The 12,561-nt window shown below is 34.9% G+C and overlaps 1 protein-coding gene across 1 annotated transcript in view; it reads left to right on the top strand.

Annotated features, from left to right (window-relative positions):
- LOC125068691 (connectin-like) overlaps window positions 1-12,561 on the top strand; it is a 55,367-nt gene that overhangs the window by 35,647 nt on the left and 7,159 nt on the right. The gene's annotated exons all lie outside the window — the stretch shown is intronic.

Raw genomic sequence — 12,561 nt, 5'->3', positions numbered from 1 at the left:
AAATAGCATATAGATTAAATCAACGTTATATGAAAACTCCTCCAGTCCGGTTTTCGAAAATACGGTCAATCTCAAGGACTATCCCACTGCACAGGATCCGATGGCAGAGAAGTGTTTCCGTGCATCTGATACTGAAATGGTACAGTCGCAAGACAAGATCGGGCAGTTGGTAACTTATAAACTTCAAACTGCACTGGCATTTTTTTAAGAAAACTCGAAATCACTGGTTGCAAGATTTCAACAGAGTATCTCGGAATCTTCAGTCTTGTAAGACTTGGCCACTATATCAAAGACACAGATTAACCAATATTGTATAAGTTAATAAAACTTTTACAATTTTATTCACTTCAAGCCAAATTGAATCCGACAATATTTTGTTATCAGCACATATATAAATTAAATTTCCTAGAAGACTCCTTTATAGTATATAAAGAAACTAAACGATTATGGTTACCAAATCAAGCAGCTCATCAAAAGCTAAAATATTCCTTGAAATATTTATGTTACACTGAATAAATAACGAAGATTGGTGCACAAGATAAAGGACCATAAATTGATACTAACCTTTACTTTATAACATGCCAGAATGGCTAATACAATTACTGCTGTACCGTGTCCGTACCTAGAACACCTAAGGTATTAAAATATACGACCGAAGTAATAGTTTCAGGATGCAAACTACGTGGTAGTTTGTCATAGTGTATATAAATTCATATTATATAACTAACTGTGAAGTGGTATAATGGAATCATTTAAATTTATACACAATGTTTTTCTTTTAAATTAAGAATTATAATTGTTTTCTTCTAAAATGTTACGATCGATAGAAGTAAGTCAATCATAGGGTTGTATCACTTCTAATCTTTTCTTTTTTAATTTAGTTTTATATTTTCAGCCAGCCATATTGTCTCAAATACCTATGCTACTTATACGTGTGATTACGAATAGTCACCTGTGCACTGGCAAAGCGAGAAGTAGATACTAGTCCTCACACCGTTAATGCAGCGCAAACCCTTGAATCTGTGATGATTACGTTATGTTGGTTGTGATGGTTACAATATAGCTTGCTAAATTTACGTGTTAAACTACCTGTCTTAACTATCTGTCGTCAATATTTGTATTTACTCATAAAGAAAAAGGTTCTTAAGAGGACAGTCCTTGCGGAACGCTAAAATAGCGCTTACTATTTTCAAAATATCTTAAAACTGGAGCATTGATTATGGATAAAAAAATACATTCAGTATGTGAATAGATATATCTCAAGTTTCACCGGATCATATTTATAAAATATATATCAATAGCTTAGTAAATTCATCGTCAACATCACTCCAAATACTGAAATCGCCTTTTCTATTAACATTTTTAAGCTATTTAGCGGCTAGTTTATACATGTATTTTTGGTTAAATGGGGACATAAAAGTGTAAATAATAAATTCACCATGTTCAATTTCTATTATATAACACAATATTATAGTAATTTTTATTTAAATATTGCTTACTTTTTGGCATTCGTCGTCCATACTATTTAGTATGGAGAAAATAATTTGACGGTTTTGACTTATTATTCGACATTTCTGTCAATACATTTTCAGTCCCTCCCCAGAGCCCAAGGAGAGAACGTCAGTTTTTATTTCGAGCCGAGTCTTATAATTACGCACTACTACACTACGTCTACGCACACATAGTTAAGTTAGTATAAGGGTGGGGCGCGAGTGTCGTTTGATGCAATTGTTAATTTTTACTTTTTATAATAGTTTTGGACTTTTTTGTAACAAACTATAATATATTTTTTACACTTAAGTACATAAACTAGGTAAATGCGATAATTAATCACATAGTAAGAAAATCAAATCTAAAAAGTGTACGAAGGGTAATCTCTTTCCCCTAATGTCGAATTAAAAGTACAAAATTGTAAGAATAAACATAGTGAATACCTGAATATATCTGAATGTAATGTAATTTTTGCACTATCCTGCTTATTTTTTTCTCTAAATTCGAAATTTAAAACAAACGCCAACTCATACTATTACTCATGTCGCTTAGTTCGTCTGGTTAATTTCTAATTATTTAAATGCTTTATTAAAATAGTGCATAGTGCTAAGAAAAAACGGTTGATATACAGTCCATTGTGTATTGATGCTATACTTAGTACCTTTCATGACCAGATACCGTCAACGGCCCACCCCCCTGATTTTTGTGTAATATAAATAAATTTGAATTGAATTATTTCATAAAAATACGTAATTAAATTTTTAAAAATAAAGACTTGTTTAACCAAGAAAAAGTATTTTGTCTTTAGTTTTTTGTTAGTTAAAAAAAATATTTGATTAATATTTACCTATTTTTATTTATAAAGTTTATGTTCTTTACGCCCTAATTCGGTATACCTTCCAACCTTAAAATATCCAGAAAATATTAATTGTTTAGTTAGACAAATGCGGTTGAAACAATAAAAATCATAATGTATATTAAGCATCTTAATGCACTCTGACTGCACCCTATGCAAACAAATAATTTATAATTGTGTTTTAGCTAATAGATTATTCGTAATTAAATGTATTTTTATAAATCCTACGTTATGAACGCGCAATGAAAATTTAATTTATTCGTTGCACCTAAAACAAACAACTAATTGTCTCCGGGGATGCGTACGATACACTGCATAATGCAACTGTATTATTGGAAATTACCTATGTGTGTGTTCTAAAATAAATTCCCACGCTTACAAACTACGCTCTTAAGCAACAAATATACGAAAGCTATGAAAATAGATCAAATACAAAACTTTTATACCTTAACTGAGATAATTCAGCCTGTGTTATGGATATTACTATAAGTGCCAAAAAATTGAGTGCAAAAAAATTACAAAAAATCACTCTTGATACCTGTAAATGACCTGTATCTGAGAATAAAGTATGCTGGTTTTTTAACGAAACTGCTAGAATATGGGTTGGATACACACGTGCAAGAATTTTGACGTCACATAAAAACTCTGAAGAACTCGGCGTTTCTGGTTTAAGCCCGCAATCGTTGATAAATGTTCAAGTATTCTAGCCGCCGGTCCATCTCGCCTCGGCAAAACATTAATATCTAATGGTGTTCTGTAATATCATACTTGAAACGAGGCAACTTGGTTTGACTCGCACGCTTTGAGATTATCGTGCCCAAGGTGCACTGCCAATCAGACTAAGTGTCCAATTTCCTGCTATATTCAAACTCTTGCAATCATCATTATACTGGGTTGTAACCATGGAGTTTTGAATAAAGAGTATAAACTAAATTTAATTTTGTTACTCTTGGACAATAAAATAAAATCCTCATTTCCTTATAAGATATATCTTCTATACGTTCTGAAAAATAAGTATCAGTTTGAAATTATAACGATTAGCGTACAGTCAAAATAATAAGTATTAGTATAATTGTATATATTGGTAGCTCATGATAATATATTCAAGCGCCAAGCAGCAATGCTTAGTATTATTGCGTTTCGGTTTGAATAATGAGTGAGTCAGTGTAACTACAGGCACAAGGGATATAATATCTCTGTTCCCAAGGTTGTTAACACATTGGTTCTATAAGAACTGATTAATTAACTTATCTATTTATTTAAAGACTTTTAACCACCACAAAGTAAATGAAAAGGCGGGCTTAGTGCCTGAAGGCATTCTCTGCCAGTTAACCTTTAGATCAAACAGATAACCGAGAAGTATAACCATATATTAATAGTTCAAGAAAAAATATTCAATAATTAAAATCAATATCTTACAAAGAATGAATTAACGATAGTCATAATAATATACCGAGAAAAAAAAAACTCTATATGGTTTCATTAATTAGGTCAAATAAGAATATAATCTTATTAATTTCATTCATAAGAGTGTATAATGCTATTATAAAATTATAAAAATATTATATTACTTAATGTAATAACATCAAAATTGAAGCATCAAACTGAGTTAGGCTTGTCTTACTTACCTTTGACGTAACAACGCTTGTGCCTAAATCAGTTTCCTCTAAAAGCAAGCATGCTTCGTGCCCACGAGATAAGTTATCGAAAACTTGGATATAACGGGAGTAAACTAGAACGATCGATAGTGCTACATATATACACGTTTTATACGCATATTTTATATGTTTTAGAGTTCAATGATCTGCTAGATTACTTTTGCTAAAAAAACGTTTTGAGAACTTATAAGAAATCTTCGAATAAATCTTATACTTTTCAACAGAAAGTATTAACTTTAAGTGACGCAATTAGTACTAATTGGAAGATAAAGCTTTATATTCAGTAATAGTGTTAAAAATTCAAAGAATTATATAAAAAAACGAGATTCACTAAATGTTTTAGGCTATCATTTCGTGACAAATTTAAATGAAGCTTAATTAAATACGCAACAAAGCAACAAACCGGTTTGTAAAAAAAATCTTACATAATAAATGAGTCTTTTCTTTCATTTGAATAATTTAGGCGAGAACATTTAAAGAACAATAAGCCTGTGAGAAATATTAACAAATATAATTCTAAAATGATTTGTTGAATACGAGTTTTTACGATTTGATAGTAAGCCATTGTCTAGATAAGCTAACGTAGAAGATATTATAGTATTTATATAATAAGCAGTTGTGACAAAATATAAATGGACTCTATTTCTTTAATCTCTTAATCCGATCCTGGGCCAAACCACGACACGACCAGGAATTCAGGGTTTTGCTTCCCTATAAGTTACTCACTGGATCAACTAGGCAGTTAAATGATGATATTGATGATGATAATGCGATGTCACCCTAACCGATTTTATCCACATCCCTTTTGAGGAATTTACTTGGTGGTAGGGCTTTGTACAAGTCCGTCTGTGTAGGTAGCATCCACACATCAGATATTCTACCGCTAAATAACAGTACTCAGTATGGTTGTGTTCCGGTTTGAAGGGTGAGTAAGCCAGTGTAACTACAGACACAAGGGACGTAACATCTTAGTTCCTGAGGTTGGTGGCGCATTGGCGATGTAAGGAATGGTTAATATTTCTTACAGCGCCATTGTCTATGGGCGGTGATGATCACTTACCATCAGGTGGCCTATATGATCGCCAACAACCACAGCCGTAAAAAAAATAATCAGCCAATCGCAAGAAATGCTAGCTAACTACGTATATTATCAGGCATAAGTGAGTGTGCAGATACAGTTGCACTCTTGCAATCCCACGCGACCGAAAAAATGTTCAGGCGACCTTGATTGAGACGGTTGTAGGTACGTGCTTTCAGAGACACGAGAGTGTGCGTACATACTTCCATCTGCCAGACCCGTATTTTGAAATCGAGATCTGCGGCCCTAATCTAGCAACTAGACCGACAAAACAGTCAAATATGATTTTAATATAACTATCAATAAATACTTAATAAGTATTGAACTGAACGATGTCTGAACTGAAGTTATAGCGCCCAAAATCTTTTACCCGATTATTGTTTTCTAAATTACTGGTCGAAAATAAAAAAAACAGCATTTTACGGATTTTTTAGTTAATGTTTTTAGTAAAGATACATACTGAAATAATGCATTAAAATTTTAAATTAAAGTTATCGTTTATTACTATCGATTACAATTTAAACAAAACGCCTACTAAAAAGTTTATGAATATATTTTCACAAATTTAAAAGTGGAATCGCAGTTTTTTTTATTTTTTTTGTCCACTGTGTTTGTCTTGACATTCATTTAAAAAAATGTGATTCAGTTTGATATATTTACGAACTTACAAACAACCGTTATCTGCCACGAAGCGTGCTTACAAATTAATTTTTGACTAGCCTTATCGTCCAAACGACCATTCACAGAATGAATTATTTACTCCTTGTTTTTCAAGCTAATTGCTCTTCGAAATAATAAAAAAAAACATACCTGTATTATCAACTCGTTAAAATAAACTACAAAACGGAAATAACGTTAACAAACTCGAAACTTTAACTTTTGTTTGCTTTTAAGTTGAATGGAAAGAAATTATTTCGTTTCATTCGTTTTGAAATTAAAAGTTTTGGTTTGTATATCGTGAAAGTTTCCGGTTTTAATCCATTATTCATTTATTTTATTAACTAGTCATTTGAAGCTATTGTAATGGGTTCGATTTTTAAAATCCCAAATTTTGATCAGCCTTTTTGAACTTCCTAGTCTTTGTAGGAATATGGACATCAATATTTCTTTCAAATGGTTAGTTTATATTGATTTTAAGATCCCAGTGTTTCCGGGTTCAAATTGTTGGCCGTGTTAACAAAACTTATTAAGATTTTCTCGCTTTCTTGTTCTTCCAGCGTTCTCTCCCTTTTTATCTAACCTGTCGTTCGAGATTACTAACACCCTGGACCCTAATAATAAATTTACTTGATAGTAAGGCTTTATGAAAGCCCATCTGGATAGATACACTCACCGATCATAAATTTTATCGTCAAACAACAATGCTTATTAAATTCCGGTTTGAAGGGTGAGTGAGCCAGTGTTACTACAGTTATAAGGGACAAAACATCTTTCTTCTCAAATTTGGTGTCCAAAAGCGGGGGTGCCCACTTCCCTTCAGGTGGCTCATTAGAGGATAAAGGGTACTCTTGTGTACACATTTGTTCCCTAAAATTACTTCGACGCAGTTAAATATTCTTTGAAATTGGCAGTCTTGATTAAAATCGGCGAATTTAGGGCAAAGGAATTAATTATGTATATTATAATATTATAATGGTTCTTTCCGCTATGGTCTTGGGTACAAATAATAATATTAATTCGGAGAATATTTGACTATTTTAATGAAACTTATTTTTCAATCAAAATTACATCATATAGCTCATTAAGTTATCAATAAATTAAAAATCCATAAATATTGTACCCAAGGTGTCGTATATGTGTACCCAAGGGCGATAAATTGGAATTTGATAACCAAGGTAATCTAAAATATCTCATTTTACCTGTAGCTCAATTTTAGTAAGACTTTATAAATTAACAGAATTATTATAATAATTTTATTTTCTAAAAAGGTTATTTATGGTAGGTTTTTTTTTGTGTTTGGTTTTAAGCTATAACGTAGAAGTATTTAAAACTATGGTATGTACTACAATATTCGTAAATAAATCTGGGTAGGTATGACCCACTCAGCTTATATTATACCGCCAAGAAGCAATACTCAGTGTAGCTGTTACAGTTTGAAGAGTGAGTTAGCCAGTATAACAGACAGTATAACACTTTAGTTCCCAAGGTTATTAGTTCATCGAAGATAAAAGGAATGATCAATATTTCTTGTAGTACCAATGTATATGGGCAGTTTTGATTACTTGTGATCAGGTGGCTGATTTACCAGTCCGCTTACTTATGACATAAAAGAAAAATCTGTATTGAAGATATATAGGTAGGTTGAGGAGTCAGGTCGGCGGGTCCAGATGGGTTCCAGGGCGTGTTTTGTGCGACGCTCTGGAATACCTAGGTGCAAGGCTTCGGGAGTTGTTCGACGAATGTCTTTGCAGTGGGCAGTTTCCGCCGAAGCCTTGGAAGGAGGGAAAGTTGGTGCTGTTGCCGAAGGAAGGCCGATGGATTCCCATTCAGCGTACAGGATAATAGTGCAGATTAACGAGACGGCTAAACTTATCGAAAAGGTCCTCGCAGCCCGTCTTGTTCAGCACCTTGAGGAGGTCGGTCCGGGTCTTTCAGAGGCCCAGTATGGGCTCAGGGCAGGCAGACCAACAGTCGACGCCCTGGACGCCCTGAAGACTCGGACGACGAAAGCGGTGGCCCGGGGGCAAGTCGTCCTGGCGGTGCCACTCGATGTGGCGAACGCCTTTAACAGTCTTCCATTCGAAACGATCAGGGAGGCACTTCTATACCACGGGAAGCCGACCTATCTGAGGGGGCTGTTGGAGGCGTACCTCCAATGGTATGACAATGGGGAGCTGGTCCGGCATCGGGTAGGCTGCGGCGTTCCACAGGGGCCGGTTCTCGACCCAATCCTGTGACATGTTGGTTTCGATTGGCTCTTGAGAGCTCCCGTCCTTCCCGGGATGAGGGTGCTCTGTTACGCGGACACCCTCATCACGGTGATAGGGTGGGACTTTCGGGACGCAGCCCGCTTGGGTGAAGTCGGAACTGCTCTCACCGTTGACCGGATGGAAGCACTGGGCCTGAGGGTCTCCATTTCGAAAACGGAGGCTCTCCTTTTCCTCGGTCCACGAAGGGGACCTGCACCTTGATCACCGTGCAGGGAACGGTGATCAAGGTGCAGGTCCAGATGAAGAACCTGGGCCTGATCCTGGACTGACGATGGAGCTTCAGGCAGCATTTCGCTCAACTCGGACCGAAGCTCATCAACGCCACTGCCGCCCTGGGACGCCTCCTACCAAATGTGGGAGGGCCGGGATCGCTATGCCGGTGACTATATGTCGGTGTAGTAAGGTCAATGGCGCTGTACGGTGCCCCGATTTGGATAGACGCCCTCACCGCTGGCAATCGGGCCCTCTTGCGGAAACCGCAGAGGATCATAGCAGTGAGAGGTATAAGAGGGTACCGTACGGAGTCATGGATTGCGGCGACACTTCTCGCGGGTAATCCACCTTGGGAACTCCAAGCGGATGTGCTCGCAGAGGTGTACCGGTTCCAGGTGGAGGCAAGGAACGGCGGCGACCGTCCAGTGTCGGCGGAGGTCGGGCGGATCAGGGCCATAGCCCAGCAAGCCCTGATCGTATCGGCCATAGCCCCGCAGGCCTGGCGACAGTCCCCACTTGAGTCGCTGGTCCAAGAGAAAGCGTGACACGCTCACGTTCAGGATGACGCAGGTACTAGCATGCGAAAGCGATCCCCTGGCGCCCACCGATGAGACGGAGAGGGTACCGATGGTTTTTAGTGGGTATTCCGGTGTGCCGCTAACATCTTGGGCACCGTCGAGTCCCACATACCCCCCCACTTCTACGTGGGGGAAATGCGTAACGAGCTTTTCCAGCGAAATAAAAAAAAAAGTTTGAGGAGTCAGGTGCGACCAGACTTATGTCTGACACTCGTAAACTCATCGTGTTCGAACATCAGTTACATAATAGTTATAAGCTACGGTCTCAAATAATTGTGATCAGAATTATTTTATTATGGAGCTTGAATATTATCTGATATCATCTTGAAGATAATAATCTAGTTTCGTTATTGACTCAAATTTACTTGTTTCAAACTCCCCGAGTATGGTCTCATGAGACCGGTCTCGTTCAATGAAAACTTTATAAATGTTATCGAGATCTAATAGTGTTTTAAAATTCTGGAAACACTTTTCACTTTTAATACAGAATACATTCCGTTAGACAACTATCTGATACAGACACTATTCTATTAGTATACTTTATTTATTTACGAAAATCGTAATAGTCACTCTGTGCTTCAGATGTCAATAGATAGTTTTATAAAACGTAGGAATTCGTTAGTAATATATGTTTTTATTTATTTAATAATAACATAAGCGCCAGGCATGCAATAGAGAGTCGATATCGTCGACGGTTAGGGGGTACGTCATGACGTTATAAGAGAGTAACATGTCGTGAATGTAAATTGGTACTACCCCAGATGGGTGCCAATAAATGTTTCTCAACTAAACGACATAAGCTAGAAAAATCATTTAAAGCAAACTTCCTTTTGATCCGACTGAGATGTTATGCATGAATAATATTCTTTCACACTTAAATGAATCTATTTTAATTGTAGCATCAAACGAGTTATTAATTGCATCTCGATTAGTTGGATCTGATTTGAAATTCAGTTGCACGATTTGACCCACATATACTTACGGGTGAAGTTATATAAAATCTTATGAAAATATCTGTTCGGGCTATTTGCAATCTCGGAGCTTGGGACTCCCTTTGGGATATTTTTTACAAAGTAGGGATGCTCACGATTGGCTTACGATATATAATACATCTACAGCAAAGTTATGATTAATATAATGATTTGATAATATAATTGTTTTTTTTTTATTTAAGTTTTAAAACCATGTTCTGAACCTACACGGAAAATGGTATTGCATCTTTTTTTGGACAAGGCATATAAAATCTGGTTGCTGCTTTTAACTTAACCAATTAATAAGTTTAAATATTATTTTAAACAGATATTGAAATAAAGAACATATAACTATGAAAGCGTGGAGTAAGTATTCGTTAATTCGTTTATGCAGAATAAATTAAATTGATTGTTTAATTAACATCACTTTATAATTTTACCAGTGAAAAGGCTTAACCATATTTATTCCAATGGTAGATTTACATTTATTTTATTTCTAAATGAAGATTCAGAGTTTATTTTAAGAATAGGCGGATAAATTTTATTTTGATTAAAATACATAAATTATGAATCTACTATTTTATTTTAAATGAAAGTTTTCATACAAAATGTTGGAGAAATTTAAATGTACGTTATATTTTCTTAGTTTTTTTTTTATACAAAACATTCTATGTTATAATACATGCGACATCCCTAGTGCAAATCAAGCGATTAGCGATTTACATCATAAATTGTGAACTCACGTGTTCCCATAACATTCTCGGCCAAAATACATATTAACATACATTTTTGATTACATTACATTTACTCTTAAGACGGTAATTATATTATTGTAAGTGTAAAAAAAAAACAATATATATATTTTTATATATTGTTTTTTTTACACTTTTTTTTTATTTAATGAAATAGGCTTACGGGCAACTAGGCCACCCGATGGTAAGTGGTCACCTCCACCCATAGACATTGGTGCCGTAGTTATTAACATAGTTATCTGTAGTTACACTGGCTCACTTATCCTTCAAGCTGAAGCACATTGTATTAACAAAGTATTGCGACTAAAATATACTATAAATTGGGGAGGGGGGGGGGGGTTGTTGTACATACCCGGATGGGCTTGTACGAGTACTTATCATCAAGTAAAGTTAATCATCTTTATCGTCCTACTGTTTATTATAGTCTATGGGTATGTTCATAGGTAATGTTTTTATTTAAATTTTCAAATGTTAGGCTGTGGCATACGACGTACAGTATAGGCTATATAAAATAATTATTTGAATATACTGATGATTCTAATCTAAACTCTTTGTCAATACTACTAAGGATACAAATCGTCAGAGAGAGAGAGAGTGAAGAAAAGCTAAACGCCTAAATAGCTTTTGGAAAAACAGGTTGTCTTAAATTTTACCGTTTGACGAAATGATAATTAATTGGATATGCCATATACTAAGTAACGGTGACGTCACAGAGAATATCATCTGTGATTTTAAAGCGAAACCTGTAACAGTTTTCCTTTAAGATAAATGTAGTTAATTTAATGCAGGTGAAAAAAAAAACCTTAGCTCGATAGAGAATTTAATATATTGTCTATGCCTGAATTCTAACACGCTTCTCGTGCACACACAAGTGCGAAGTCAGGACGGATAGCTAGTCTCACATATTTAAATACACCGAGTATACCTATATCAATTGCAGCTTCAAAGTTAAGGCTGTTATATCGCAGTTGCTAAAACTACTGTTAAAATTCAGTTTCATAAATACCGCTGAACATTTTTCCGCGTCAAAATTTAGTTTTAACAATGCAAATCCCCACTGAACTTTTAATCCGCTTGTGAACTTCTAGTAGCGACTCCAGTTTGAAATCCTTTAAGCCGACAATGAAATATATTAGTTTGTCACGGCATAACCTAGTACAAATTACCAACGAAGCCTAATTAGGTTAATATGCCTTGATGAAAGATAGTGATGATTAATTAACATAATGTATAACATGTGTTATGGGACGATTTATTTTCAGGTGAGACGTGATGGTCGTAAATTAAATAAAATTTAATTGCTCAAATTTTTTGGTGTTGAATACAGGAAGTTACTTTCTATACTGTCATGAATATTTTATCATGCCTAAACTCAGTGATAATTGTCTCAGTGATAAATCTTTGTTTTCTTCATGGTAAGGTCATTTTGTTAAATTATTCAATTTATTATCATTTCGTCAACAGATAAGGTGAAGTTAGTAAATCTCATTTCTTAAAAGTTTTAGTTTTCCTATGTTTCCTCTAACAATTTAAAATTAATGGTCAGTTAATTATAGAATCTGATGTTTACAAATATGTTTTGGTATTCTTTTTGTATTAATGTACAATACTTTGAATGAGTGAAAACTTTTTGGATAAACATAAAATAGCGCGCGATAATTAAATACGACATTACCATTGTTTGAATTCGAGTCATTATAATTATTACTTTTTTTATTTTTCTTTTTTACTTTCATATTAATTTTCATAAAATTATATAAATAGCAATACGTTTGGCAAATCTTCTGTAATGTTAAGAGAAAAGTATTCAGAAGCTCCCACTTTTCTTTACTACGTGTTAGCGGATTTACATTTGTCAGCCTTTCCTTCGATGTGTGCAGATTTCCTCACGATATTTTCACCGCAGCGCTCGAGATGAAATGTAAATATAAATTTTGCACTTTTAAATCTTTGTTAGGTTTTAGTAAGTAATAGGAAGTTCTATCTATGTTCTATAGTACCTATATGGGTCACTTTGAAAACGGTTTGAAAACT

This window comes from Vanessa atalanta, chromosome 14 (assembly GCF_905147765.1).
Source record: "Vanessa atalanta chromosome 14, ilVanAtal1.2, whole genome shotgun sequence".
In the NCBI taxonomy this organism is placed as follows: Eukaryota; Metazoa; Arthropoda; class Insecta; order Lepidoptera; family Nymphalidae; genus Vanessa; species Vanessa atalanta.
Note: the sequence above shows the minus strand (reverse complement) of the source record. Positions and strands in the feature narration are given on the sequence as shown.